This window comes from Columba livia, chromosome 1 (genome assembly GCF_036013475.1).
Source record: "Columba livia isolate bColLiv1 breed racing homer chromosome 1, bColLiv1.pat.W.v2, whole genome shotgun sequence".
NCBI lineage: Eukaryota > Metazoa > Chordata > Aves > Columbiformes > Columbidae > Columba > Columba livia.
Genome location: NC_088602.1, coordinates 193,010,257 through 193,037,867, shown reverse-complemented (window position 1 = coordinate 193,037,867; position 27,611 = coordinate 193,010,257).

Sequence of the window (27,611 nt, the reverse complement as noted above, 5' to 3'; positions counted from 1 at the left end):
TTTTTTATTGTTTCATTTACTTTTTGTTTTAATTAACAAAAATAAATTACAGTATTTTCATTAGACGGTGAATTTTTGTCACTACTCTTGTTTGTCACTGTGCTGACCAAATCCTATGAAGAACTAGTTCTGAAACTCTTACTATCCTTGAATCCCCATCCCACATATTTTTAATTTATATCTGTCAGATGTACCCCATAACAGAAAAAAATATGAACAATGTTAAAGCAGAGTTAAAAAACTGAAATTAATTCAAAATATCAGTACCTATTGTAAATCTTGCCTTAGCTACAGTCTACATCTGAACTTAAAAGTGGGGGTGGGGAGGGAAAAGAGTGTTCTCTCTGCCAATAATCCTTTTTTTGTGAGTCAACACTACCTGATAACATGTCTTGGAGTCAGATTGCCTTTAACTGATGTACAAGTAGGCCTGCGTCAAGGTGTCTGTATGTGCATGAGATGCCTGAGCAAACAGTCTCTTCATTCTTGCCATGGAGATGTTCAAAAAGGGCATCAGTACAGTCAAACTCATTTGGGTCACCCTAAAGTAGTCCCCTAGATTTTTATTTGCCTGAGCACAGGTATAGTGTCATTTTACATCAGATGCCATTTAACATAGATCTCCAATAGTTTGTTTGCTGCAAATTCAGAACTGCCATTTCCTTGTAAATTCTTAGATATCAGTGGGGTTTGACTGACACTAAATGCTTCTGTGTGAGTAGCATGTTTTAACATGATTTTAGGTGCCTTTATCTAGGCTAAATCACATTATTTAATTCAGAACTGCATCATTCTCTGTGGAATTACAACAAAAAATGTCATAGAAAGGCAATAGCTAAAGGATGGTTAACCTATGAAATATATTAAATGCAATATAAAGTCAGCAATAGCCTTTCACTAGATCAGAATTATTTCTCAAATTCTTGGGCATAAATGCATTTATTGATAATCTCTTTGTGTTTTAAGTGTTTAACTGTATTCACCCTATGTTGGCAAAAAGGAGACATAGTGTTTTAGGATACTAATTACAAACAACCTGGACCTCTTTCTAATATTACTGAAGTATAATTTAGAAATAATTTATGGTGGTGTGAAAACATTCTGAGAATTCTTTACTGAAACAAATTCTCTAATATTTGACTGAAATGGGATGAGAATGTAAGGCTGGATATATTAAAAAAAATAATGCTTGTTGCCCTTGGGCACCGCATAGGAATAGAGGCAATTTATTTCACTCTCTTATTTAACCATTTGGTATTTGAGGTGAAGAGCAAACATGATTTAATCGTGTTTTTTTCCAGTAATATTCTCTGCAGAAAGTGTGACTGCTTACTCAGGTGCCAAGTCCCGCCCAGAGGTATGAGTGGGGGAGAGGTGACTCAGGTTCATGTGTTCCCCTTGGCTGGAAAACAATACAATACTTAAGGCCCGTAAATAGGAAAAGCATCACCTTTTATTTTGCAGCTCAGCCCAATCAGCAGATGATTCCTCAGCAGAAAGATTTATGTTACTTAAGCCTAATGGGTGAACAGTTCAACAGCAAAAGGATTCACATAAAGGATTTTGGGCACATGTGGGGTTGTAAGCCTTATTGTTATACTACTCACAGAAGGAGAGGCAAAGAAATACAGATATTGGAATAGAAAAGAGAAGGAAAGAAAGAAGAAAACAAATCAAAACAAAACAAGACAGGAAGAAAGAGAGGGATTCCACAACCCTTACAGCTCCCCGGCATGGATGATGGGACTTTTAAGTCTGGGTCCAGCGACGTATGGTCTCCGGTGTCCCGCGACGAGGATGCTGGGGTTTGTAGTTTGGGAGTGCAGCGTCCTCAGGTATCGTCTTCGTTCCCTGCGATGAGGCTGAGTGGTCCTCAGGATGGTGGGTTCCCTGACAGTGCTGGTATATCTGAGACTTTTAATAGCCCTCTGGGTTGCCTGATTACGTGATTATTTTTTTTTTTGTCTTTTGCAGAGGTGTTATTGCAAAAGATAGAAAAGACTGAGAGGTGACCGCGAAAGACAGACAAGTCTCAGGCCATATTGAAAGGTCTCACCTTTTCCCTTTGTGACATGCTGGGCCTATCAGAAGATGGAGCTACTGCTCTCTGGCACATCCCCCACCTCCTACTGTCAGCCAGCCGGCCTGGTCTGTGGCTCCTTAGTTTGTTGTTGGTATGTAAACCGCAATTCACCTTATCACTTTATGCGGAGTGTCACTTCTCCTGCTACAGTGCTTGAGGCATGATTCTTTTCAGTCTTTGACAATGTTCCATCTCCTGCAGCTGGAGGAACTGTTTTTGCCACAATGTTTGAGATATAATTCTTTTCAGACTCTGACTCTCAGGTCACATACGATTAAAAAAAAATGACCCAGTGAAATAAATAAAAAAATGAACATAAGATCTGTAGACAAACTCAAAGATTCTACTCACTATTAACATAATTCCATAAATTAAGGTATCTATATTCCAGTGCAGAAAGACACTTGACAAAAGTATTTCACCATGTATTGTAGCTGCTTTGTTTAATATGTTAGGTTATGTGTCACTGAACTTCAAGTGACAAAATACTGAAATTTAAAGTAGTAAATAGCTATAAAAACACTCATGCATTTATTTGCAGCTGGAAGAAAAACAATCAATTCACAAAATAGTATTCACAGCTGAAATTAAATAGTGAACTGGCAAGGTGCAATTGGGTAAGTGTCACAGTTATTCATGGTCTTGTATTTAAGTGAGAGTTTGTCTGCATTTTAATTACTAGAGAACACTTAACATTTAACTCTTACAAAATATAGAGCACTTCTGCCCATACATCATACACTTTTATAAATAAAAGAATTGGGAGTTATTATTTCTGTATTTCAAACAGACAGACCACATATTTATTTTCCTTCCAGACACAAGTTTTTCAATTACGGTGTTGCTGAGCATCAGTCTCAGTATCACTCTCAGTGACAGAGTTCAAATTTTGCAGTTTTGACTTAATTTGTCAATATAATTGAAACAGTTAGTGAACAGTTTCAAAGTAGGACCTTACTGTGGCCTATCAATAGTAAAAGGGGGATTGTAAGAAAAATGGAGAAAGACTCACCAGCCAGAGGGAGGTGGAGCACTGGAACAAGCTCCCCAGGGAGGTGTCATGGCTCCAAACCTGACAGTGTGACAAGCCAGAAGAGACTGGACAACACCCTCAGACACATTGCGTGAACTGTGGGGTTGTCATATGCGGGGACTGGAGTTGGACTTGATGATCATTGTGGGTCCCTTCCAACTCAGGACATTCTATGACTTTTTACTGGGGCCTATAGGGACAGGACAAGGGGCAGCATTTTTAAACTGAAAAAAGAGTAGGTTTAGATTGAATATAAGGAATATTTGCAAAGAGGCTGGTGAGACATTGGAACAGGTTTCCCAGAAAAGTTGTAAATGCACCATCATTGGAAGTGTTCAGGTTGAATGGGACTTAGAGCAAGCTGATCTAGTGAAAGAAGTCAGTGGCCACGGACATCTAGTTCAGCCTCCAGAGGGGCTGTGCGGGTGTGGACAAGGTGATGTTTGAAGGTCCCTTCCAACCGAAACCGTTCTATGATTATATGATTCTAGGAATATGACCAGTCTCACATAGGCCTATAAGAGATTTCAGACAAGGCATTCTCTGAATAATTTTCTGTTTTTCTGTATGAAACGTAAGGAGATTTAAAGGTGATTACTATGGATTTACATGTCAAACTATACCTCTGGTAGAGAAGATCCTTAGATCCTACCCCAGTTAAAAAAAAAAAAATGAAGGACTATTGGTTCTCATCTCTAAAAATATACAACAACAATAGCTCTCTGCATCTGCTATCTGCCTCAGAATGAAGTTATAACCTAATCTCTACGTGGACCTAGGCTTTTAACTTTCAGAGGTTTTTGTATTAATCATGTGGTTTAATCATTAGTAAATATACTTGAGCTATGAATTCCGAGAATTCTTTTTAAAAAATCTGAGTAATCTGAAGCTGTATTAAAGCAGTTTTCTCATTCATTTTTTTCTCTTTTTGACTCGTAAAGACAAGATCACCAATACTTTAATTGGACAACTTCACTTTAGTAAGAGGTATTTTTACTTTAATATTTTTGTGGTATGGAACCTTCTCCGTGGTCTAGAACGAACTATAATGAAGTAAGCTTTTTCTTTCCTAAACAGACCTAATGTTACAGCATGTTTGATCGTGGTATAGCCTAAAAGAGTTTTGATATATTTTCATTTGGTTTTGGGAATACATCATAGAAAGATATTCTTCTATACAGGATAAAAAAAAATTCTTTTTCTACATATATTATTTAACGTAGTTGGAAGTAATTTCTCCAAAACAATGATAAATAAAAGGTGAAAAACTGTTTTAAACCTGATGTGTTTAATTTTCCTTTTTAAATGAGAAACTGACCCCTTGCACTCTCCTTCACTGTGGAATAATTACTATCTGCTATTACTATCACTTCCAGAAATAAATTATCTAGTCAGGATTAGAATTAACAAGCAGGGCTGATCAAGTCACTAAGAACATGCTTCTTTAGAGTCAGTTTCAGCTGACATTGTTCACTCATTCTCAATTAGGCACTATCTTAGAGCATTTGCTGTCTGAATATTTACTTGCTGAGCAGCAATTGCTGTAGTGATTTCATGGGCTGTAGTAAAAACATTCAACTGGAATAAGGAAATGCAAGTGTCACATTAGGTAGAGGCCTTAGTGGCATATGTAATGGTAACTTAATAAATTGATGACACTGTACTGAACTGGAATAATACAATTTAGCAATTTTTCAAAAGGAAAAGTAACAGGATTTGTTAACTTCATGTTTTGATTTGAAAATGTAATAAATTGAAAATTAATGTAGGTCATTATTTCTGTTGCATTCAGTACCAACATTTATCTTAAGTATAACCTCAGTTTCATTAATGCTCTCTTAAAAAATTTTATTCCAAGTGATACATTAGTTTCAGGTTGATCAGTTAATGAAAATTTACTGCCTTGGTGAAAACTACTACTAAAAATCTGTCTGGGAAAAAGAACAACAAAGAAATCTTTATGACTTCACATTGTTTGTATCTTTATATGGGGATATTCATTTATTCATCATAGTACTAAAAAACAAGCAGAGCATGAGGCTTAAGGACCAGAGCAGTAGAATCACAAAATCATGCCAAACCAGCTGACAAAACTGCCTTAGTGATTTCTAAATCACTCTTAGCACTGTTTGTATATATTCTAGTGATGAAAGCAGTTTTTTACAACTTTGAAAGAGTACATGGGAAAGTCAATGTGAATCAGAAACCGAGTTCACAACAATGCTGTATTTTGGTCTGATATTATAATATCAAGAGGCCTAAAGCACTATTGGTAATTATTATATTAGAAGTCTTCATCTGTTTCTTCCAGTGACTCAGAGACAGTTTCTGGAACTATATTTTTAACAAAGAGTGGAGATAGAAAACTTTAGATCATTCAAATATGCCTGAAATTTATCAAATATTATGTATTTTTACCAAAGTAGAACAGTATGATAGCATGCATTCATACTATATGTTGGTCAGCAGTGATGAGGCACGTTTGCTTGCTTTTTTCCTAAATGTTAGATAATGATAATTCACTTGTATAAATCCAAGGTACACCTTGAATACTGAAATAGGTTTGTCCTTCAATCTCAAAAAGAATACAGAAAAAAAAAAAAGTATCAGGAAAAAAAAAAGGCATTATAAAAGTTTCAGAAAATTGCAAGAAAGATATTCAGAAGTAAGAAAATAGGTGACTTACAAGTAAGTTTCAAATTTAAAAAAAAAATATCTAGAAAGGATGACAGAACGTTTTTGTGACTGATGTAGAGATGGTGAATATAGACCACTTTTCTGCTGCTCTTCCTTTTGAAGAATTGTGGGATGTCAGAAGAAACTAATAAGAAACAAAAGATGAGATAATATCTTGAATTTAGCTCTCCCTTGAGCAGGAGGTTAAACTAAATTTTCAACTTCCATTTTTTTCAAGGATTCTGTGAGATAGTTACTCAAAAATATAAGCTATGGAAGACCTCTCTCAGAATGCTGAGAACACTGAAGGCATACTTTGGTTTAAGGAAAGAATGATAAAGTCCAGTGAATTTATTTATTGAAGTTTTCTAAATTCTTAGAGACCACTTTGATTCAGGAAGTGGCAGATTACTGGCCCGTACTTGGAAAAAGCATGATTTTTTGATGTTTGTCATTGTCTAGGCTAGGAATTGCTTATTGTGGCCGTTGCCACAATTTCTGATGAGATCTGGAGCCTTTGATCAGGCAGTTGATGACTCTAACAGCCTTTGTGCCCACTGTGCCTGTCCTCACATACACACGTAGGCTGGTGCCAAGGTGCTGAGAGTCACATCCTCCCCCACCCTAGGGCAGGGTGACTTCACTTCTGCCTGGCGCAGGGGGCAGGAGGGGTTGGATCCTCAGCCAATTGACGGGGTCCTCAACAACAGAAGTGCGCAGAGTGGCCCATAAGCTTCTGGACCACATCATAATGACCACAGCCAGATCTGACCAGGCTACTAAATGGGGTCCCTGCCGACGACTCCCTTTGAGTGGTCTCAGAGCAGTGGGTCTGTGAACTGAAGCCTTCCCCTTAGACTGGGACACCATCTAAGGAGACTTCCCAGGACTGAATGTGCCTCACCTCCTAATCTAGCGAGTAGTTGTTTTTCACTTCTGGACATATCCTTGAGCAAGACCTTGCCTAACCCAAGCAGGTGATTATTTCTCTTCTGGGTACCCTTGAAAGAGGCCTCTAGTTTTGTTTCTTGTGAGTGAATGCGTGCATGCTGTGGATCCTCATTATTCTTATGTGGTCGTACCCAAATAATTTCCTCAACTGGTATCCAGATCTGTGGTTTGTGTTGTCAAAGTGCTAAATAATTTGTATAAACTTTGTTTCTGGTTGGTTTATTGGCCATACTTCTCTGGCTAGAATGAAGTCTGTTTTGGAATTTGTTGTCTGCTTGAACTGACTTTTGGGGTCCCTCCGTGACACTTTTGCATACTGTTGGGAAAAAAAATGTTCAGATTATATAGACCATTATATAGACCATGAGACTTATCTACTGATATAGGTATAGTATGTCTGTGCTTGTGTTAATTCATGTTACCTTATTTGAAACCATTCTCGCATTGATTAATGTTATTAATGGTGATAAATTTGCAAAACTGTCTGCATAGTCTGAGTGGTGGCTCTTTAAAAATCTCATTTTTTTAATTTTTATTTTTTATTTTCTGTGCAAAGCTTTCTGGCTATTTCTATGTGTCAAGTGTTTGGTCGGACTATGACAAAACTAACATGGGTGTCCTCCTCTGTTTCCATCTTGGCCTCTTACATTCCTTTCACCAACATGGCAACTAACCTTGCATTGATGGTTAGACTTGTCTCTTCTTTGAATCTTGTTACTGGCCTCCTAATAATTGCAATATAAAGTCTAATAATTTATTTTCCAGGGTTTTTTTATATTCCAAACCACTCACTGCAAATCAGACTATGAATAGAGACAATATGGTGTTGCATGGCTGCTCTACAGACTTTTACCTAGTGGGAAGCTTTCCACTTGCCATGACTATTGTGCAGGGGTAGTGTACTTCTGGTTCCTGTCTACATTGTCCATGATGGTGTGTGATGGCGATGGTCTCCTGCACTGCAGTGATTTTCCTCTCTGCAGTGCAAGAGCAAAACAGCTGAGAAAGGTTTCACTGAGGGGACTCTTAGAGAATCTCTGGTGGGGATGGAGGTCTTAGCTCCCCATGTACTAGTACTTTAGTTAAGGACTTAGCCTGTACTCAAGTAGCCCCTGAAATCTTCAGATTAATGCATTAAAAAGCATTTAAAAAGTTAACAATCTCTTAGGTATGCATGAGGCTTTGCATTCATTATGGGAAAGAACCCTAATAATGAGGTAGAAAATAATTTGAAACCGACACATAACAAAGTGGATTGAATATATTTTTATCAGTATATCTTATGGCAAATTAACTAAGTGATAATACAGCAATAGAGTACTGTCTGTTACATATTAAGATTTGGCTTAAAATAATGATCACATTATCAGAACTACTTCTATTCCCACTGATGATTATGACAAAACTGCCATTAACTTACCAAGAACAAAAATTTTCCAGGAACAGTAAAAGTAGGAGCAGAAGAATATTTTTAAAGATAAAATGACATAACTTAAAATAGAAATTAATATCCATTTAGGGAAAAAAAGAACAGAGCTAGTAAACTCCTGCATAGTTAAGAGTGCTCCATTTCAAACTAAATTGAAGGTTCAGATGATGATAATAAGCCTTTCACATCTGCTTTACTAATTGGAACATGACAAGCAGCCAGACCCGACACTGGACTACAAAAAAATATCATGTTTGCTTCAAGAGGGAATTCAAAGGCATCTGAAACCTTGTTTTACTATGGCCTTTCAGAACCATCCATTGCTAGCCTGAGAGAATAAGAAAAAAGAATAGGACAATTGTGACCAAGCTGGCACTGATACAGCACATTTTTCAGGCACTCAGTTTGACTGAGTGCCTTCTTTTGGCAGATTAGCCAGATGGAACAGTGATATTCCGCTTGTGTGTCTTGGAAGAGGAAGATGAATGCCCCCAAATGTGCATCATTTTCAATGTTGATGTTTGCACCTTAAAATACAAGCAGTGTATTTCTAGGGTGTAGTCAAGTGATGTCAAAATAATGCATGTTTGGGGTTCTGTATGTTCATTTGTTTTGGTGTGTGTTTGGGTTTTTGTTTGTTTGTTTGTTTGTTAATTATTCTTTTGTGTCTGGTATGTAAATACCTAAATTGGGTGCTAGTTGAGGGTTGGGTCGTGACCAAATGCATACATACAAATATGACCAGTTTGAAAATAATTTTTCTTATGCTTTTATTCAGTAATATTTCCCCTTATCTTTAAATTATCTTGTCTTTAAGCAATTATTACTTGTTTCCTCATAGTTTACTATGTGTCACAGTACATGTTCTGTACAAGAGCTTGCTCTGGGGACCAGGGTGGTGGCTCACTGGGAGGGACAAATTGTGCTCAGTGGGTACAGTTTTATAGAATGGGGTTGGTAGGAGGTTACTCACAGGTATCAACAGGTACACAGCAGGGCCTGAGACTGGAAAATTCCTAAGAATAGCAGGTGTTTTGCTTGCTGAAGGGCCAAAATGTAGGTCTTAGAACTGATAGATAAAGAATATACGCCTCATGATCTAAGAACCAATTGAATTTGAGAGACTAGAAAGGGACACTGGAGGAAAATGCCTTTCAAGAATACACAATGTAAACTTCTTCAGAATTTTTCCAGGACCTGAGTTCAGACTAATAGGTCTATATTTCCCTGGGTCTTCCCTCTCACCCTTTTTGTAGATTGGAACAACATTGGCCAGCTTCCAGTCAGCAGGGGCCTCCCCAAACTCCCAAGGTGTTTGGTTGATGATCGAGAGGTGTCTTGCCATAACACCTGCTAGCTCCTTCAGAGCTCTGGCATGAATCCCATCAGACCCCATGGACTTGTAAACATCCAGCTGATACAGCTGGTCTCCCACAATTTCAGTGTCCACAAAAGGAAAGTCACTGTTCCCACACACATGGTCCTCTGACACAGGGGACCAGGGAGTCCAGGGTCTATCCATATTATTAAAGACTGAGGCAAAAAAGCATTGAATGCCCCTGCATTTTCTTCATCCCTATTAGTCATGTGACAATCTTCAACAAGTATCAGTCCAATGCTTTTTTAGATCTCCTCTTGTTATTAACATGCTTTAAAAAGCCTTGTTATCTGAAACACTACCCAGTTTCAACTCTAATTGAGCTTTGTTTTTTTGTGCCTTCTTCCTCCATATATGAACTACAGCTGTGTACCCTTCCTGCAAAGCCTGACCCCGGTTCCAGAGACAGTCCAATTTCTTTTTCCTCTTGAGGTCTACAAGGAGTTCCCTGTTCAGCCAAGCTGGTCTTCTGTTCTAGTTGCTTGACTTACAACATGGTGGAATTGCCTGCTCCTGTGCTTCTCAAAGGTGGTTCTTAAAGACTGTACATATGACACCAGGGAGGTTGAATGTTTCTTATGTAAATAGCGTGAAATGAAATGGATTCTATGACCAAATCTGACATATCTGTCTATTATTGTATAAAATTGCAGGGCCTCCTTTTCTAGCATTTTAATTATTTCTACAGATCTACTACTCAGCGGTGCTTATGATAGACAATATGTATAAGAATAACAACAAATAATTTTTTGTGGTTCTATAGAACTGCTGCTGAGACTAGAAAATAATAAAAAAAAATCCCTACCACATGTATTAGGCAGTATTCTCAGTTAGAACACTGGTCTTGTACTGTGAATGCTATTTTAAATCACCAATGCTGAGCAGCCTAATTCTTCATCAGAAAGCACCTAGTCAGTTCAATAAAATTACTACAAGTATCCACTGCTTGTGATCTCACAGCATTGTTCTCTGCTAAGAGACAACAATGGAAGTTGTCTCCTTCTTAAGGTCTCTCAAGTTTAAAGAACTTGCTTTTGTTAAATTGGTACATGATCATATTAAGTCAGACACAGTACCACCAACTTCTAATGTATTTAAAGAAGTTCATAGCTGCTGAATGAACTTTGTAGGGTCATGGAAGGATAAACAGGTGCTTTGTGCACTGATGACATTAGATGTATGCTTAAATTTGTCATACCTGTGTTAAAATGTGCCAAGCCATGTATTGCATTTCATTGGCCTTATTGAAAATGATTAAGTGGAGTAAATGGCTTTTTTTTCCTGGCCTCAAATGAGTAAGTTTGTTAAATAAATGAGTTTTTTTCCTACTGCTGTGTTCTCATTCACTCTGTGTTTCCGTGGGATACTTCTATTGTCCTCAATAGCAACATATGTGAGCTTTCCATATCTTTTTATTCTCATAGTATGTATTAAACTGTGAAAGATGAAAGTACTATGTTCTTCATTTCACAACAAAAAGGGAAGGGATTGTTAACCTGAACAGTGTGTCATACAGGTTCTAGAACTGCCCCTAAATGATTTGAACTCAGTTGATCCCAGCTAAATATTTGGAGGAGAATTATATGATAAGAATTCAGCAGATTTAGTTGAAATCTAAATTCTTTTACTTAAAAGGACCCCCAATTTGTTATCAGTTCTCATACTTGCTTGGGGTGTTTTAATTCCTAGTCATGAGATACAAGTAATGTCTGTTAGCATTAGAAATAAATACAAATAAGATTTCACTGAAACTATTTCTTTACTAAATTTGTTCTGCTGAATTGTCAAGATCCAATGATATTAAGATGTCACTGAACAGACAATACTCATAGAAGAATATATCCTTAGAACTATTATGTTTTGGATATTTTTAAAAAGGGTGGAGTATTTTGGGGGAGAATATCTACAATGCAATGAACGAATATTCCTACACAGTGATATCAATTATACAGCAAAATTTACACATGAATTTTTAAAATAAATCACTGTACTAAAATAGCTGTCTTATTTATTTTTCCCCCAAAACAGAATACTGAAATTTTTATTGGTACAGAATTCCACTTGCACTCAAAATTGATCATATAATTACTGTTATATTTATCTCTTTGTTTACATTATGATCATACTCAGCAGATTATAAACACATATTAAGGTGCAAATAGAGACCTGTTTAAAACTTATGATTTCATTTACAGGACTTAAAGTCCCATCCAGACTTTTACGTCTCTACTTTCACTGTTTCCTTAACTAGTGATTAAAAGCTGTTACCATCTGCTAGGTTTTTTGTGACTGCTACAAAATAGGCTTCCAACACACTAAATGCCAACTATATTTGGCATTAGTTAGGACTATTATTGGTCATCTCTGCAGGGAAGTCATGAGCAGAATGTATATGAAGATTGAGGCACACGTTGTTGCATTGAAGGTTTTCACTTTGAGGACCTAAGCTTGCTATGGCTTAGTAAATAAACCTTCAGTCCTATCACGTATCCTTCTCTGACAGACACCAGTAAATTTATCTTCCAGTAATGGTCATTCTTCAGCAAGAAAATATTCATTTATTCTATACATTTTAAAATTCTGAAAAATTCTTTTTGATCCTCACTCACTTCAGCTTATTTGGGCCAGATGTCAAGTACTATATATGTGACTTTTTAACCACACTGGAAGATATTTTTTTGAGGCTGCAGTAAATGTAGGGATGCTTTTAAGGAGTCAGTCTCTAATTTGTGTCCAAGCTGAATGTCACAATGAGAGAATTACAATCATATATTGTGTTATTAACATAATGGAAACATCTATAACTGTGTGGAAGAAGAGGGTCAAAATAGATGAGCATGAAGTTAATAATACAATAATTATTAGTTTCTCTAGATGCTCAAAGAAAGAGAATAATCACTCTATCTTTTAGACTGGTTATAGAAATCAAGGAAATAAAGTAAATGTAAATATTCATGGTCATGCTTATGTAGAATTGCTGTTCCTTAGGATGACTAAAGCAAACGGTTTATTTAAAATGTATTATTAGGGCTGTGTATAATTGTAGGTAAATGTTTTAGTGGGTCACAGAAGGATGAGAAGTAACATCATATGTCCATGCATGTCTAGGACAAGCATTTTTCCTGTCAGAACCAAGGGACTGTTTGTGTCTCTGCAATGAGATACATTATCACCTGAACTATAATTTAGTCTGTTAAACTGAAACATTAATATGTATCTGTGGAAATTAGTTTTGGTCTGCCTTCAGAAACATTGCCCACTGATGTCTCCCACTCACATGTGTTTGTATATTAAGCAGGTGTACTTTAGTTAATTCTGCACTTTCTGTGTACCCTGTCTGGCTGTGATGGCACAGGTGATCATATGCTCTGAATTGTGTGAGACATGCATTGTTTCTTCATTAACATGTGGGCAACACCTGTCTCACTAGATTAGCCTAGATCTCACCTGTCTGACTAGATTAACTTCTTATTTGATTCCATTAGTGGAACAACACTGAAGTCCATACAGTTCTATTTATTTACACCCCTTCAAGGTCTGATCTCATATTTACAACCAAGGATTATAAAAAAGAACTATATTTTGTTTATGCGTATTTATGACTTCCAATAAGAATAAAATTATTCCAAAACAAGGAAACCATTTTGTAAGTATTCTGTCATGTGTAACTTCTTCTGGTCATTGTTTAAATTTTGCAAATGTAAATGGGAATGCTAGCAGCAACATTGGACAGAGTTGACTCTCTCATTGGCTTAGTTTGCATTCAGTGATCCTAGAGGAATCAAATTAAATTTGCAAAAGCAGCAGTAGCAGCCCTGGATACCGTTTGATCATTCTTTATTTATTAGCATTGTGAATATGCCAAGAAGCACACATTACTGAACAAAGATAACTGCAGACAATTATGCATGTCTCAGCAAAGCTGCAGTGTAACAGAAATCTGTGACATGCCTCAAACTGGGCTGTGCATGTACGTTGCAGATGACCGGGACGCTCCCTGCTGATGCAGCGTGTTGCATCGTGTTGCAGCAAATTACTGTCTTGTCTCTTTTCTGCATCACAGAAACTGCTAAAATAGCAGGAACCTTGCTGCCGCTCTCAGATACATACCTGCAAAGAAAAATGTTAGGCTACAAGATGAGAGCCTTCTTAGAATGTTACTGTGCAAAAAGGGAAAAATATATTGTCATATCAGTGAAAGGGAGTGTTCTTGCTTGTGACTTGGGGCTCTTTTTTCCCACTGTCACTGTGGCTTTGATTTCAGTCTTTTCTCAAAATCTTAATTTGTATGAAAAAATGTTAAGTAGTTAAGAAGGGAAAAGTGGAGCACTATTAGTTAAATGAATGTAACAAATTTCATGACAAGAAATCTACATCTACCCAAGAACTAAACACTCATAAAAAGATGACCAAAGTAACTTTCGAGCAATTAATTATTTTACATAAGATAATGGAGGAAAAAGAATTTTGATTTCACTTTGTGTTTGACACATTGAGAGAACACTTTTATTGGTACATTAGCATTACAGACCTCATTCATAAGGTGAAATTTAGTGGAGATAGCATAATCTAAAGATTTTATTCTTTAGGCAGTACTGTATTTGCAGATTTCACTATGTGCTTCACCAAACTACAAGTTTTGTTCTTTTGCATGCTGATACTGATTTAAAAGAATTAAAAGACCCATGATTCAATAGGTTTTGTGCTCTCTGGTCAGAATTTTATTTTAAGCATTATTTTGCTTAAATAAATAACAATAATATTTGCACAAGATCTTTAGTTTAAAAGTGTGCAGAGGAATAAAGGATATGATTTTTGGACTAATTTCTACAAACTTCTGATTTATTTTTTTTTTCTCTGATTGTCATTTCCATGTATTACAATGTAATCCTGCTGTAGTTAATTAAATTCAAATTCAACTTCATTCTGTTTACTCTTTCTACTGTAAATACCTACTAGCACCCTTTGTAATTTTAAATAGAGATAAAACATTGGTATTACTATGGATGTCACAGTGTGTGCTTTCACAGATATGCCTTTTTACTTTGTTATTTTAAATTGCAAGCCTTGACTGTATAAAGGGGGAAAAGATCAAAAGGAGTTGTTTCCATTCAAACAACTGAGAATTGTGTGCAATTTCTACTATCCATGAATATTTTAAGGAAACAAGTACTTCTTCTGTAAATAATTAGAATGAGGGAACTAAAAAGTGTGTGGAGGAACAGCTCTGTGAACCATGTTCAAGTGTTTCTGGCCTCTCATTAGAATTATCACCTATGGAAATGTTCCTCAAATCCTTAACAACTTCAGAAGTCAATACTTTCAAAGTATTAAAGTAATTATTTAAAGGGCTTATGATGGGTTTCTAATTTTTATAGCTAAGAAGTGATTTATAGCCCACTCATGTAAAAAGCCCCACAGGTTACCAAAGATTGGCTATGGTATTGCTTGGTTCAAATTTGTATACAATATGATAGAGTTTTACTTTCAACAGTTTGATTACAGTGCAATACATATCAGAAAGTATAATCCAAAGTCTATCATCCTCCACCTGAAGAACAAAAGGATACTTAATAGGCATGAATGTAAAGAGTAGGAAAATACTTGGAATATAGAGTACATGCAAGGCTGAGATTTTGGAAGCAAATGTAGAACATGGAACTGGAAGCATACATCTGAATCTGAATATCCAGTAAATGTGATTTGCTTCCAAGGCATTTTTTGTTTAAATTTGTATGAATTTAGTACAAAGGGAGATTCTGACAAAACACAATATAAAAACAGTATTATTTTTGGCTTCTGTGTAAAGCTTCAGTGTGACTTTTTTTTTTTTTTTTTTTTAGTTTAGAAATGAGGAAATCTATCAGTTTCAGGTTCAGATTATCTTCTAATCTAAACCCATGAGACACTTCTATGAGGTATGATTTCCTGGTTTATACTTGTGGATCTATTTGGTTTGAGCTTCCAAGAAATTAGAATCTTAACAGGTACATGCAGTTGTATAAAACAGAGTTCTCTTCAGACATGACTGAATTTGAATACATCAATGAAACTGTGAAACCTTTTTTAGTTACAGTAAATGCCCATTTAGTCACACTGGTAAATCTTGAAGTCAATATGAGAAATACTGTAAAACTAATAGGATAAAAAAGTATAATAAACACTGTGATAAACCAGCTACATTGAGAAGGGTTCCAGAGCTGTTGTGTCTTTAAAACTATTGTCCATTTGAAGTTGGCAAATACCTTAGCCAGTACTAGAATATATTTGTATTTTACCCAGGCAAACACAGGTAAACCATAAGAGGCTGATTAAGGAAATATAATGCTAACACTGAAAAAAAAACAAAACAAAGTGCCATGAGGATGGAGGCAGGCTCTTCTCGGTGGCAAACAATGATAGGACAAGGGGTAATGGGATCAAGCTGGAACACAAGAGGTTCCACTTAAATTTGAGAAAAAACTTCATCTCAGGGAGGGTGACAGAACACTGGAACAGGCTGCCCAGGGAGGTTGTGGAGTCTCCTTCTCTGGAGACATTCAAAACCCGCCTGGACATGTTCCTGTGCGACCTCACCTAGGTGTTCCTGCTCCAGCAGGGGGATTGGACTAGATGATCTTTTGAGGTCCCTTCCAATCCCAAACATACTGTGATACTGTGATATTGTGAAAGGAGAAACAAAGGCAACTGGGTATGTTTAGCCTGGAGAGTCTTGGGAATCGCTGTCTTCAGAGATTTTCAGAGTTTGTGTGGAAAAGGCCCTGAGCAGTCTCCTGTAGCCTTGAAGATATTCCAGAGTTTTTAGCAGGACATTGGACTAAGATTCAATTCCAACATAGGATTTCCTGTGATTTGTCTCACTGTGCACACATTGATCTAAAAAAAAAAAAAAAAGGCAGCAAAGGAGGGATAGAAGATACAGAAAAAACACCTAGACAGAAGATGTAGTTCTGAGGGAGTGGTTTTAACGTAAATATTACTGAAAAATATCACCTCTCTCCTATAATACTGACAAGTTACCTTTCTTTTGATTCATGCTGTGTTCAGAATAGCAGGACTTTGTACATGACTTAAATAGGATTACAACAATGACAACAAATGAAAACAAAATAGAACAGTAGGTTTGAGCACCATTTTCTCCCATAACTGAATACAGCTTATATGGCTTGTCTTTCAGCCAGCTACTTACTACCAGAAAAATAACAATATTAGTACTGTGACATTGCAACACCAGAAAAAATGAAACAGTAATAAAACAGTGATGGTAACAAAGTGAGCACATAGTGCTGTTTTGTTGAAACATGGAGAATGTATAAATCCATTCTGTTTACTTGAGACTCACAAGTTGTGAAATTGGTTCTTGAGGATAAATCTTTCTAGAAGCAGGCAATGACCAGGTGCTGAAACATAATGAAAATATCTGAAAGAGCTTGTGGTCGTCAGATGGTAATATTCACCTTAGTATTGGAATTGGAGCAGTGGTAACCACCAAAGAAAAAGGATACCTCTGATGTATTCTGTGGACATATAAAAGTGTCTGCTCAGCTGTATGGTGCTTCAGATACAACTGTAATTCTTTTAACATGTGCTGGAGTTAGTGCATATGAGCATCAGAGACAAAATTATTCTGAGTTCTGGAAGTGTATGCTCATTCATAAAAGGACATATGACTATATTCATGTCAAGGAGTGTAATGAGAAAAGAAAATTGTATGAAATTAATTCACTTTATGACAAAGATTATATTAGAAGTGGAGATTAACTCTGTGAAATAAAATAGCCTAGTATCTAATTCTCTACTTACATGCCTTAAAATAGATGTGTGCAATCCAGAGCTTCACTTTTAATGTTTGCATTTCCACTTCCTTCAATTTGTATGCAGTTCTGTCCTCTGAGAAAGTGTGAAACTGAGCAAATGGATACCATAAAAATTCTTCTTCAGGCTATATAATTTCATAAATATTTTTGAGGCAGTTGTGATTGAAATACGCTTAAAAATATGTTTAAAGTATTATTGTCCTTTTAAGCTATGGCCATTATCAGTTCAATGCTACAAGCATCAAACCCATATTTGCATTGAAAAAAAAAAAAAAAAAAGGAAAAAGTGTTTCTAATCCTTTTAATTGATCTGCTAATTTCTACCTTTCTTACACTATTTAAAAATACTGATCATAAAAATAAATTGATCCAAATAAGGCTTGTATAAAATTAAATATGCTTTTAGTGCTATAACTACACCATACTGTACATTAAAAGGCCTTTCTAAATTATAATGTGGTAAGTTACTACTAGCCATTTTCAAGACCCATCCAAAATATAAATTACACACTTTTTTGATATTTTAAATGTGTTTCTATAAGACACAGCAAAATTTGAAATTACAACGCCTAAAGTTCACAGACAGAAAAAAAAAAAAAAATCCAAAGCAATAGAACACACTAAAAGACAATATAGTTTATTTTCACCTGAAAATCTCAAAAGATATGCTGCTGGACAGCCAAAGAAGACAAGAAAATAACAAAAAAAAAAAAATATTAACAAGTTATAAATTAATCAGAGCATTTATCTTTGTTGATACAATTTTTATTTCCAAATATCTGTTTCATATTTCTTGCAAGACTACAGTGTCTGTGACCCTTGAGGCTTAATGAACTAACTCTGGCCAGCTGTGTCTGTATTACATTTTGTGACACGCTTGCTTTTCAGACAAACTTCTTGCAAAGTGTGCCAATTACTATCCTACTAGTGTCATAATAGCAATACAGTAAATCAGTAATAGGAGTGTCTGTCTTCAGAGAATGTCCTCCACCTGTTCCTGTAAAACATATTTGGGTTTGGTATTGACAGAAAATCTGGGCTTGAGGGAACACCATAGATCTGTCAAAAGCCCTAAGAGTGTAGATGCATCACTGATTTTCATAATGATTAGACATCACAGTTATTAAATAAATGTTTTAGATGTCACATGCAGAGAAAGAAAAAAAATCTCACAGTCTTTAAAGGAAAAAAGATGTCAAAATAATTCAATACTAGTTTGCTTTTCCTGATATTTGAGAGACTGATTTTAATGTCCATGGTGTCTATATGTGTGTTGTTTCTAATGAATTAGGTGTTGCAAACTGCAAGTAAGTAAAGGAAAGATTAAGAGGAGAAATATAGTAAGTCTGTCCTTAACCTTTGGTCCAAAGAAGTTCTGTAATTCACACTAACTGGAAAACTCACAAGATTATATTTTTTGCTTTGTATTAGATACACCTGATATACAACAAGCTACAAAAAAAATTAATGTCCTATATAATGAGGATATAAAACAGATTAATTTCACTGGAGCCTTAGAATCGACTTTTGAAGTACAGAAAACACCTTTAATCACAGAGATTCAAGTTTTTATTAAAACAGTCACAGATGTCTGAGTTCCTGCTGTGAAGTACTGTCCTATCTACAAATATATTTCTGGAAACTGAGTTCTTTCTTTACATTGTACTAGCTGTTGAAGTTACCAGCTTAGTCACTGGTATTTTGTATACTGTTGCAAAATTGTAGCCAGATTTTAAACAAGTTCTTTCTGAAACAAAATGAAGGAGATGGAGGAAGATAGGCAAAGGCAAACCACTTCCGATAACAACAAAGTTTTTCATTTATGTTTTCTGACATTTCCTTATGCCAACAGTACCTTTATTTGGTGCAATTTTAATGACTTCCTAATTATTATTTTTTCAAACTCTGCATCGTGCCAGTGACTGTATGATTTTAACTTTTGTATTGTGCTTTATAAAAGTCAAAAAGTTCCAAGACAAATTTTAAATTCTGTGCTGCATTGTGTACCATAGCCGGGTTGGCCATAGATGCCAGGGAGATACAAAAGGAAGTCAGACTACAAAGCAACAGCTGCTAGTGTAAGCTGGAAAAGGAGCTCATCTATCTCATAGGACACCTTATTTCCACAGCCTCATTTTAAGAACTTATCAGGAAGGGACTGACTACAGCAACCCATATTAAGAGCAATAGTCTTCATTTTCCTAAGCCACAGTTAACAGCAAAAATAATATTTCAAATACCCATTTTGCAGATCTGACTGGGTGGGAGTTTGTAAGAGCCAGAAAATGAAAAGATAACTGACGTTTAATCCACAGAAATAATATTCTTCCACATGGAAACCTGGGGCATGAGCACTAAGGAACATTTTAGTCCCTCACATTTGCCCGGGCAAGTCATTATTTGACCATCAAAACTGAGGAAAAAATAATAGTCACTGAGAAATGCAGGCAATATTGATAACTTCAGATAATATTTTTTTCTGCATAAAAAAGAGTTTTTTCTCAATGTCACTCACTCCCTTATTACCACTTGCATATACATACATAAAAGCTGCTTCTGGACTTAACAACAGAAGTGCCTCTTGGTTGTTTTAAAATGTGTACAACTCCAAGCAAACTCCTTGCTTTGCCTTAGCAAGCATATATATTTCCAGGAAAACATTTTATGGTCCTGTAAAATGGTGTATGCAGCAATGTACTCAAGCATGACTCTATTTAGGCAGACATTTTGAGAAAACTAAGTGATTGCTCAGATTAAAAAAACCTAAACAAATCAAAACAAAACAAACACCCCTAAACGAACAAACAAAAAAAGCCCCCAAAACACACAAACAAAACCAAGAACTTTGGAGAGCTCTTTGTGTCCAGTAGTCTCAGTAAAGAAACACTTTTCTGCTTAGCATAGCATCTTTTTTTTTTTTTTTTTTATGTAAGGGATGCTGTACTGGTAACAAGCACGCAAAGAACTTGCACAAAGGGTATCAGAAAAGCAGCATAAAGTATACTTTCAGATCAAAAATTATAGGAAAAAATCCTAAATGAAATATCCTAATCTTCAGAAGATGCATGTAAATATACTTTAAAATAATACTAAACTTAGTGGGAGTAGGAAGGAAAGAGAAAAGCTGCCAGCTACAGCCTGTGAAGCTGAGAACAGAACTGCTGCTGTAAAACTAGAAGAGCAAAGCCTCGGGCACTTCAGCTCACTCTGTGGAGACAACACCCTGAGGCTCAAGAAGGAAGTTTGATGTGTAGAAGACACCTTGTGAGGCACAGGTTATTTCTTTCACTTAGATATCAGGGAGAAGGAAGGAAGCCTGAAACAATACACAAAGTCAGTGCTTAGCCATTTTAAGAACAACAAAGTCACTGCAAAGAAACCAGGAAGCCTTCTACTGCTCAGATGGGTGAGGTGAGAGAAACGGAGTCCTTCAGTGGAGTTAATATCCCCACTTCTCTGTAGAGGCTTCCTGTCAGCCTTGTGCTCAAGGTTTTGAAACCTCAGTATAATAGATCAGACATACAACATAATGACTGAAAATGAGGACAAAAGAAGGATTTTTCTTTATTTGCTGTTCTCTTTTCCTCATAAAACATAAGTAGCTTCTATTCTATGGATTTTGTGATTAAAAACCTCACTGATGTGGGTCTGAAATGTCATGCCTCCCTTTTATAACAATGTTTGAATCCCTTGGAGGTGAATGCTCTTTCTCTGGAAGAAAGTCGGTAAGGTGGAACATTCTAGGCAGAAACTTTTATTTGAAAGAAAGAGAAAGAGTTGCTTTAGAGACAAGACTATTTCTTCATTCTAATATATTCTTTTTTTTTTGGTGACAGTGACTCTTAAGACTTTATCAAAGTCAGAGGACAGCACATCCATATAACTGACTGCTATTTAATTCCATAAATGAGAGGCCTTTAATATTTAAATTGTAGTAATGTGCCACATTATTTTTTTTCTTATGATCTTTGTTCCCCTGTTGCCATCTATATTTTCCCAATTCAAGCTGGAGATCTTGGTGGGTTGTTTTTATTATAAGGCTACCCTAATATAATGTTCTATTTTTAATACTCAGAAAAAACAAAAAAATAAACCCCACAAACTTCACACTGAAACAATTTCTATTTATGAGCAGCTCTATGAATCTAAAGAGTAATCTTCCTCTGATGACATTCTTTTTGCAGTGTGTTTTGTTTCTTTGACCATGCCAGTAACATATATTTAAAAAAAACCCGAAACAAACATTGCATTCCTGCATTAGCAGGTGGCTTGGACTATGTGATCTCCAGAGGTCCCCTCCAACTCAAACCATTCTGTGGTTCTGTGATTGTTCACCAGGTGAGGGCCACTGCCAACTGACTGGAAAAACTTCAGAGACAATTTGCCGGGTTATCTGAAAAGTTTCTGGGGGCATACAATACTATTTTAAACTAAATGTGTATTTATAACACATTCTGTAATACATAGTATGATAGGAAAAGCATTTGAGAGACCCCATCTACATCAGGAAATTACTATTTTTATGAAGAAATATTGAGATACAAGTATTGCGGTTGTTAATTTGCTGTATGTTGTTTATTCAAACAGGAAGGCTAAAATCTAGCCTGAGAGATAGCTTGCAATTGACAATTGCAATTGAGTGTCTGTCCTTGTTTTCACATGGTCCAAATGCAACCCCTTTTCCAGTGCAAGACTTCATAACTGTTTTCTGCAGATAAATATAAACTCTTTTCCTAAGTTACTGTAACATCTAATAAAATAGTATGAAAATATTTAGTTTCCTATGAACTAGGTGAAAAAATATCCTAAATATCCTAAATCCTATGTTGAAATACAAACTCCAAAATTACAGGATGCAATTGATTATGAATATTGCTATAATGATCAGATGGGTCATCCAGAATACCTGGAACCTCTTTAGCAACATCCTTTGAGAAAAGTATATTCAATCTGGTTTCCTAATTACCCAGATTGATTTCTTACAAGGCTTTCTATAAACTACTATTTGACCAATCAAATTGTTTGCAGCTTTTTGTTTGTTTGTTTGTTTGTTTGTTTGTTTTTTCCCCAGTTCTTTATACTCTTGGAGTGTATCAGCTTTCATATGTATTGGCTGTAATTTTATTTGTTATCCTAGACCTCTAGGCCTGTCTCTATTTTCTGCAATATGAATGTGGATTCTGTATTTGCATTTATCTTAGTCTTTCCTTCCAATTTCAGTCTCACGTGTGACTGTATATCAGGTGTTTTGTCTTCATGCACTCAGATCCTAATGTTTGTTCTCCAGTTCTCTGTCCTGAGAATTATCTCTATCAGTATTCTTGTCCTCTAAAGTAACCTTGATTTTATTTTACCTTTCCCACCTATCTTCTTCAAGGCAGGCCAGCTTTCTCCTTGATCGTACTTGGATATCTATTGACTTGTCTGTCTATTGACTTGTTCCCTGCAAACCCTTTTTTTCAGGTTCTAATTCTTCTTGTTCCTTCTGTCTAGATTGAAACTGACCACCAAGAGCTACCTCTGTTATTCCCTGATCTGTACTTTGCTTTTCAATGAGCACTTAGTCATGAAATATTTGAATATCTTTTTCTCAGTGTCAGCTCTGAACCCATCTATAACTCCAGTGACACTTCCTTGTCAGCAATATCAATTATAGAAGCATCTTTAATTTGTTCTTCTTTATCTGTTCCAAAGTTGCAAGGCTCAGCCAGTTCAGACAAGCATTAACAAATGCTTGGTATTATAAATTGAAGTGAATAAATACTCTAAACACATCTAAAGATTCCCTGGCAGAGGATTCTCCAGCAACTGCTCTCATATATGAAATGTTATAGACAGCTCCTTCAGTGGGACAATTTCTATGATTATATGTTAGATATAATTATTTCTATGATTATTTTTGTACTACCCTAATTTGAGAAAGTCAGAATGGTACACATATGTACAAAATTTCCATGTTGCAATGAAAACATATTGTGAATGTATCTATTTATATATGCTCTGATTAAGATTTAACTGCCTCAAAGCTGGCTAATAGGAACCACAGCAAATCCTCATAAACTTTTTACTCAGACTGGAAACTCATTCATGGAGGACTCAAAAAATTAGGTGCTTTTATCATTCTGTTTGTGTTCATATTTCCATGATTTTGTAAAGCATAGATTGTGTTAACATCTAGAGAGGAAGTAATCATCATTGCCTCTTTTATGCCTTAATCATGATTACCTTTTGATTTTTATTTGTAATAATTTGAACCTAAAGTTGCTGTATAATTTAGTTGGTACACAGACAGCATGCAATGTGGGAATACATGGGCATAAATATGTGTTTTATGGTTCCGTGCCAGTTTCTACAATGAGACTTTTACATAGGATTACTAATAAAAGTATTAGATATCTTATTTATCTGTTAATAGTTTTGTCAGAACTCAGAAAAATCCACTAAAAATATTTAGCACATAATATTTGAAGCCACGTTTTAAAAGTCTTAAAAGTCTCTAGGTCTTGAATTGAATCCCTTTCTCCTGTCTACCTTTGCATTGTTGAATTACAGATCAGTTACAGTTAAAATATTAGCAATGATAATTAAGTATTTTTGATGAAAACAAGTGGAAAGAGGGAACAGCAAAAAGTACTCCAAACACAAAAGTCCCAGCTTCATTGTCAAGATCTAACACAAACCAGCAGTTTTATTAAATGAAAGATTAAAAGTCGATTACAATATTTTGACCTCTTGTGTTGGAAAGGACTAGGAATTGACAATTAAAAAATCAATTTGTACACTAAGCAAGTATTGATATTTGTTCTAAAAGAACCGCAGGGCTAGGTAATAAATTACTGTTCTTTTACTCTCTGCCATATATATTAAAAAATGTTTTACTACAGATATTTTTTTCCATGTCAAGAAAGATTTCTCTTTTGAAATAATTTTCAATTTTGAGACGAATCAACATGCTTCAAAGATGAAAAAATCAAACACCAACAAACCTATGACCCAATAACTGCACATTGATTTTCATGTGTGAAAATGGAGTTGGATCTCTTTATTTATAACACATATTATGTTTAGTTGAAAATGATGAACTGCGCAGTTATAAGTAACATCATCAGAAGGGCAGTAGGTAGGAAAGAAGCAAGGGTAGGTATATATCTATACACACACACACTTGTGTAAGTATTTATATATGAATACATAATGGAATATGACTCAGAAATTGTAGAGGTAGAACCAATAGTGCAGGTATATGCAGGTGTTACTCTAGATTCTGAAAGCCAGCTCCTTGTTCTCTTAACACACTGACACAGCTATAGGACATCAGTTCTAGATACAGCTCAGCTGCAAACAGCTCTGTGATACTGTAAAGACCTATCTGTGTATTCAAGTTCAAAACATCAGAAGAAAGTACTGGCAAAAGTCAGAGTCGGGTTCTGCAGTGAGTGTCTGAGTCTCACAGGCTGTTGGCTGTTCTGGGCTCTGCCAAGCATTTCTGTGGGTTTGACCAGAAATATCTGTCAGGTGAAGCTGATGGAATGTTTCATAGATATATATATATATATATAAATGCAAATCAGGATTTCCATATATATATATATATATATATATGTATTCACAAATTTTTGAAAACCAGAAAGACTACTATGCTAAAAAGAAATAATCCTGTCAAGTGCCTTAAGTGCATTTGAGGCAATTTCAGTGTCCACCTATCTCCCTCTGTCTACCTTTGATGAATAAGACAAACAGCTGTAACAGAAAAGCAGCTAAAGGTTATCAGACTCTCCATCATTAAATCAGCTACACAAAGAAAAGAGTTTGTAATAATTTTATGGCTGATAGTTCATATCACACATGAGATGAATTAATAATATGGATATGAAGAAAAACAATTTATTAATGTTAATAACTCTTCCAATAAAATTTCCAGGAGGACCTATAGTGATAAATTGAATAATTATGAGTATAATTATGACTAACTAGATCCATAATTTCATGCTAATGCAATAATAATGACACAAAAGTGTAGATCATGAATTTTAACTGCTCAGTTATTCCAAATTTCCACAAGGAGAGACAAAAAAAAAAATGCATCAAACTACTCAGCAGGTATGCTTTGCTGCCAAAGAAGAACTATTCATTGCTTAAATAGACATAATTTAGATTATTTTTAGTGGACTGCAAAAAAAAAAAAAATTCATTTCTGAGAATTTATTACAAAAAATAATATCTCCAGCTTCAGGACAACTCAGAACAACGTAATGCGGAGTCCAAGGCAACTGCTGTAGTTTTGGTTTAACATGGAAGAGACCTGATGATGTAAACTGTTTTTTGTACATTTAAACTGCTGGAAATTTCCTCTCCTCTCCTCTCCTCTCCTCTCCTCTCCTCTCCTCTCCTCTCCTCTCCTCTCCTCTCCTCTCCTCTCCTCTCCTCTCCTCTCCTCTCCTCTCCTCTCCTCTCCTCTCCTCTCCTCTCCTCTCCTCTCCTCTCCTCTCCTCTCCTCTCCTCTCCTCTCCTCTCCTCTCCCTCTCCCTCTCCCTCTCCCTCTCCCTCTCCCTCTCCCTCTCCACCATTACCCCACAGCTGCACAGGGATCATAAGAATAGTCTAGCATTATGCTGAGCTTCATGTTACTTGGTCTAAGACACTGCATCCACTGAGGGAAGTGGGGAAAAAGTTGGTTTGTCTGCCTTTTTTTTTTTTTTTTCTCTACACAATTGGGTTTGGGTTGTCATTGTCCCTTTGGTGAGGATACAGTAACAGCAGTATTTTCCAAAGAATCACTGGGGCAATGATCAGTAAAATAAGAACAGAAATGGCCAAAGATAGTTATTTGAAAGTAATGAATTGTACAGTGCTTTGAGAGAGTTTCTAAACAACAGTGTAGAAAGTATTAGAGAAATAAAGTGGAATAGAAAACAAGCTACAGAATCACACTAGGATAAATGAAGAGGATAGAAACCAGCCTGAGGCATGAGCAAGAGGTGGCTCCAAATTCTGCCAGAGATTTAACTCTCATCTGAGTGGCCTAATTTAATTTAAAAACTAGAACAGGATATAGCTGTACTATATGTCAACTTCCTTCCTGGCATTTCCCTTAATGGTTCCCCTGAAACTAGGAACTAGGAACATTTTAAAGCATCGATCCCATACCACCTTCATCAGTTTTCAGAAGCCAACCATATTAAGATTTAATTTGTAACACACAATGTCATTGTGGTTCCAGCTACAGTGGAGCCAGATAACATTTCCTTTTACACAGTCAGATAAGATATACAATGAAGCTGATCAAAGGTTAATAATTAATATAATTCCCAGGAATGTTAGTCTTTTAAAAAATATTGAGGATGGACTACTTAAATAATATAATAAATTTCTAGTTCAAATGCTTTTGTGCTAAGATTAATAACTTTAGTAGATAGAAATGAATACAAAGTGGATAGTACCTCCCTTATGCATTTTTTCTCTTTCTTTATTTCTTTTTAATCTAGCTATTGGGACCAAGTCAAGAAGGTGAATGAAGTCTTTATAATGAAATCTTTGAGATTTGACTTGATGATGTCTTTGGAATTAAGAAAAGCTGTAAAAATAATCTCATAGGATGTTTGACACAATAATATTGAAGATTTTATGTCTTATGGATTCACAAGTTTCAACCAAAGTTTTTAATATTATTATTGCTGTGCTACATTTAATAATTTCAATCATAAATTATATTGGTTCAGGTCCATCTTTCCATGTTGAATCTGAGAAACTGTCTTTCCATTTGAAAACAACATCCTCATTCTTTTTTGAGAGTTTCCTAACTCTCTTCATGTTGCAATGCACTGGCTGGATATTGCTGCTGGGAAATAGATGTTCTTAATGAGAATATGAAGATGGAAATGAACGTACTGTTACTTTGGGTTTTTTACTTTGCTCTTAGATAAGTATCAGAAGTACCAGAAGTACTGAACTTACCCAAAGTTTTTCACACATATTTGGAAGGCTTTCTATAGTTTCATTCCAACTGAAAAAAAAAAAAAAAAAAAAAAAAAAAATCGCCATTTTTCTAATATTCATATAGCAGCAAACTGCATACATTTTTTAAAAATGAAATGTTTATGTTTTTAAAAGATGGAATTTTCTTCATTGTGGAAATTATAAGGAAGAGTTTTCAAATTTTCTTAAAGATTTCAGTTTATAATACTTGTGTTCTCCAATAGGTTGACCCATCCAGCAGCTAAGGACCTCACAGCTGCTCCTTCGCT